The following is a 5,895-nucleotide window of genomic DNA, read 5'->3' on the forward strand; positions in this document are numbered from 1 at the left end:
TTCCATATATCCAAATTATTACAAATAAGCTAAGTTACAATATTTATATTTTTCTGTGTTTCGTTTCAATCAGAAATTTAACAAAATTGATAAATGGTTTCATTTGTGTAGTGCAAATTCTAAAGGGGCACACAATTTAAAGTATAAGCATATTTTTAATGCTGAAAAGATAAGAATGGCTAAAAGAATTACAGAACAAAGAAATGCACCCCCCCCCCACCCCTCGTTGCCCCTAATCTAAACCCTCACTTTGTCGGATAGTTTCGTTGAATATATTTGACTGTGTTTGCCTCCAAAAAGAATATTGGTACAAAGTGTTGTTAACATATGTATTTTAAATTACTGACGAGTGAACACAAAGAAAAATATTGCTCGACTCACGGTAAAGTTTGCTATGTATTCTAACCAAATTAAAATCGTAAAAAAATTCATTTGTGTTTAACCCATTCAATAATGAAAAAGAACCTCACTAAAAATATGGCCAAATAAACAATTAAACTTCGGACATTTCTGCATCTTATGGTATCTATTTTATAAAAATCACTCATAGACTTACTTGGTAATATTTTTTTGAAAAGTACCGATTTTAGTTGAAATGACCTGAAATGATCGGACATTTTTTGAGTGGGAACTCACTTTTGTCCTATGACTGTAAGCGTCATATATCTTGAATTAATATTGAAAACGGACTAATATTCTTTAGGTGTATTAATATTGATATAAAAATATCTCCATAATTCGCCATCCATGATACTTATTTTTAAAAATGTTTATTTGGCATGCCATACTCGATAAAAGTGCGGACGTGAAAGAAAGCACTCTACTCGGTTTACGATACACACGACGTAACTTGCGATCAACTTAGTAGTTCTTTACGATGCCTTTGTGAAACACACGTAACGGGAACGTAGAACCACACGTAAACCGATCGTAAACTGATACGATCATCGTAAGTTAAGAAGGATTTGTGAAACGGTGGCCTGATCAGATTACAAAACACACACATAAATAAACTTATTAGATATACAGAAAAAGGGGAAATCAAAATAGTTGATACGGAATTTCTCATACCACATACATTCAATAAAAATTATTTGAAATATCTTTAAACTAATTTATTGTGACTTAGAGGGAGGGTTGTCTTATTGGCACTCATACCACATTTTCTTATATCTAATTATTTATATTTATTTCAACCTTTTATTAATGGAACTTAAAACAAAACAAAAAATAAAGTGAAGTTTACTTCGATTCCTGTTCAACTTTTATTCAACATTTTTAATGTCATGCTTTTTTTTCCACACAAGTCGATGGGGATCACTGTACACAATTTTATTTTCAATCAATTGCTTTGAAATATTTCATCGACGCTAAGTTTTTTTTGTTCACTAAGGTAATGTAAAAGAGATGAAATGTTCAATACATATCGGAGACAAGTATAAAAAGTGAGAACGGATCCATGATTATCTTTTTTCATAGAAAAAAATCATAGTTGTTATTTGTCATCTAATAGCAAATATTACACGCCTAGTTATAACCATTTACCCTGGGTCAATGCGAATTGAGTATTGACAGAATTAAATGATAAAAATACCTAGCTTACTTTATCTACTTATCTAGAAAGAAAATGTAAACTGGCGTCGAAAAGTCCATTATGTAGATATCTCAATCGGACTTTCGGATGACCCCTGTCTACATCTACGACAAAAAAAATGAAGCAATAAGCTCCTTGTAACCTTCTCTGAAAAAGAACTTGTCATTGTATGAATAACAGTATTAACTGAAAAATTAGAAAGTTCTAGATAAGTGACGATTAAATATATCAATTGACGGTCATCGCCTTCATTATACCAGCTAAAAAAAACGACCTGGTACCATGCAGACGAAGTATACACTGGTAACAGTCATGACCATTCTTGTGATGGCTGCTTCTTGTTGCATTCTATCCCTTTCCAATTTATCATTTTTCATCTTGCTCAAAATTTGGTTATTTTTTACCAGTCCACAAACAAGAAGTGTGTTCGTTACCAAAATAACAGAAAAAGGAATTCCACGAATAAGTATATAATACGGCACATACAAGTATTTATCGTAGAACGGGTCATTAAACTCTGTATACACGTGTTTTACAATAACAATAATTATCATCATGACTTGTATGACAACATATAGTTTAACCGTTAGACTGATGCTCCATTTTTCCTTGAATTTAAAAGGATTTCGTATGGCAAAACTTCTTTCCATCCCAATTATCATTGCACTGATGCAGCTACTTGTTATAAAATATATCTTATCAATGTTGTTAGCCAATAAATGTCCTTGCCCAGAAACTTGTGTGTTTGCGTACTAGCGATGGACGGAAGTGCGAGGGTATCAGATATTGATATAATCACAATAAGAACGTTAACTGAAGTCCAAAATTTTCTTTTGAACAGTAAAGGTAACATACTACATATCAATAGGATGCCTTAACAATATAGGTAACGTAAGTACTACATATCAATAGGATGCCTTAACAATATAGGTAAAGTACTACATATCAATAGGATGCCTTGACAATAAAGGTAAAGTACTACATATCAATAGGATGCCTTAACAATAAAGGTAAAGTACTACATATCAATAGGATGCCTTGACAATAAAGGTAAAGTACTACATATCAATAGGATGCCTTGGCAATAAAGGTAAAGTACTACATATCAATAGGATGCCTTAGCAATAAAGGTAAAGTACTACATATCAATAGGATGCCTTGACAATAAAGGTAAAGTACTACATATCAATAGGATGCCTTAACAATATAGGTAAAGTACTACATATCAATAGGATGCCTTAACAATAAAGGTAAAGTACTACATATCAATAGGATGCCTTAACAATACTACATATCAATAGGATGCCTTAGCAATAAAGATAAAGTACTACATATCAATAGGATGCCTAAACAATAAAGGTAAAGTACTACATATCAATAGGATGCATTGACAATAAAGGTAAAGTACTACATATCAATAGAATGCCTTAACAATACTACATATCAATAGGATGCCTTAACAATAAAGGTAAAGTACTACATATCAATAGGATGCCTAAACAATAAAGGTAAAGAACTACATATCAATAGGATGCCTTAACAATAAAGGTAAAGAACTACATATCAATAGGATGCCTTAACAATATAGGTAAAGTACTACATATCAATGGGATGCCTTAACAATATAGGTAACGTAAGTACTACATATCAATAGGATGCCTTAGCAATAAAGGTAAAGTACTACATATCAATGGGATGCCTTAGCAATAAAGGTAAAGTACTACATATCAATGGGATGCCTTAACAATATAGGTAACGTAAGTACTACATATCAATAGGATGCCTTAGCAATAAAGGTAAAGTACTACATATCAATAGGATGCCTTGACAATATAGGTAAAGTACTACATATCAATAGGATGCCTTAAAAATAAAGGTAAAATACTACATATCAATAGGATGCCTTAGCAATAAAGGTAAAGTACTACATATCAATAGGATGCCTTAGCAATATAGGTAAAGTACTACATATCAATAGGATGCCTTGACAATAAAGGTAAAGTACTACATATCAATAGGATGCCTTAAAAATAAAGGTAAAATACTACATATCAATAGGATGCCTTAGCAATAAAGGTAAAGTACTACATATCAATAGGATGCCTTAACAATAAAGGTAAAGTACTACATATCAATAGGATGCCTTAAAAATAAAGGTAAAATACTACATATCAATAGGATGCCTTAGCAATAAAGGTAAAGTACTACATATCAATAGGATGCCTTGAAAATAAGGTAAAGTACTACATATCAATAGGATGCCTTGACAATAAAGGTAAAGTACTACATATCAATAGGATGCCTTGGCAATAAAGGTAAAGTACTACATATCAATAGGATGCCTTAGCAATATAGGTAAAGTACTACATATCAATAGGATGCCTTGACAATAAAGGTAAAGTACTACATATCAATAGGATGCCTTAACAATAAAGATAAAGTACTACATATCAATAGGATGCATTGACAATAAAGGTAAAGTACTACATATCAATAGGATGCCTTAACAATAAAGATAAAGTACTACATATCAATAGGATGCATTGACAATAAAGGTAAAGTACTACATATCAATAGGATGCCTTAACAATATAGGTAAAGTACTACATATCAATAGGATGCCTTGACAATAAAGGTAAAGTACTACATATCAATAGGATGCCTTGACAATAAAGGTAAAGTACTACATATCAATAGGATGCCTTGAAAAAAAGGTAAAGAACTACATATCAATGGGATGCCTTGACAATAAAGGTAAAGTACTACATATCAATAGGATGCCTTAGCAATAAAGGTAAAGTACTACATATCAATAGGATGCCTTAACAATAAAGGTAAAGTACTACATATCAATAGGATGCCTTACCAATAAAGGTAAAGTACTACATATCAATAGGATGCCTTGACAATAAAGGTAAAGTACTACATATCAATAGGATGCCTTAAAAATAAAGGTAAAATACTACATATCAATAGGATGCCTTAGCAATAAAGGTAAAGTACTACATATCAATAGGATGCCTTGACAATAAAGGTAAAGTACTACATATCAATAGGATGCCTTAGCAATAAAGGTAAAGTACTACATATCAATAGGATGCCTTAACAATACTACATATCAATAGGATGCCTTAGCAATAAAGGTAAAGTACTACATATCAATAGGATGCCTTGACAATAAAGGTAAAATACTACATATCAATAGGATGCCTTAGCAATAAAGGTAAAGTACTACATATCAATAGGATGCCTTGACAATAAAGGTAAAGTACTACATATCAATAGGATGCCTCGACAATAAAGGTAAATTACTACATATCAATAGGATGCCTTAACAATATAGGTAAAGTACTACATATCAATAGGATGCCTTAACAATAAAGGTAAAGTACTACATATCATAGGATGCATTGACAATAAAGGTAAAGTACTACATATCAATAGAATGCCTTAACAATACTACATATCAATAGGATGCCTAAACAATAAAGGTAAAGAACTACATATCAATAGGATGCATTGACAATAAAGGTAAAGTACTACATATCAATAGGATGCCTTGACAATAAAGGTAAAGTACTACATATCAATAGGATGCCTTGAAAAAAAGGTAAAGAACTACATATCAATGGGATGCCTTGACAATAAAGGTAAAGTACTACATATCAATAGGATGCCTTGGCAATAAAGGTAAAGTACTACATATCAATAGGATGCCTTAACAATAAAGGTAAAGTACTACATATCATAGGATGCATTGACAATAAAGGTAAAGTACTACATATCAATAGAATGCCTTAACAATACTACATATCAATAGGATGCCTAAACAATAAAGGTAAAGAACTACATATCAATAGGATGCATTGACAATAAAGGTAAAGTACTACATATCAATAGGATGCCTTGACAATAAAGGTAAAGTACTACATATCAATAGGATGCCTTGAAAAAAAGGTAAAGAACTACATATCAATGGGATGCCTTGACAATAAAGGTAAAGTACTACATATCAATAGGATGCCTTGGCAATAAAGGTAAAGTACTACATATCAATAGGATGCCTTAACAATAAAGGTAAAGTACTACATATCAATAGGATGCCTTAAAAATAAAGGTAAAATACTACATATCAATAGGATGCCTTAGCAATAAAGGTAAAGTACTACATATCAATAGGATGCCTTGACAATAAAGGTAAAGTACTACATATCAATAGGATGCCTTAGCAATAAAGGTAAAGTACTACATATCAATAGGATGCCTTAACAATAAAGGTAAAGTACTACATATCAATAGGA

The sequence above is a fragment of the Mytilus edulis genome, chromosome 7, assembly GCF_963676685.1.
Source record: "Mytilus edulis chromosome 7, xbMytEdul2.2, whole genome shotgun sequence".
NCBI classification, from domain to species: Eukaryota; Metazoa; Mollusca; class Bivalvia; order Mytilida; family Mytilidae; genus Mytilus; species Mytilus edulis.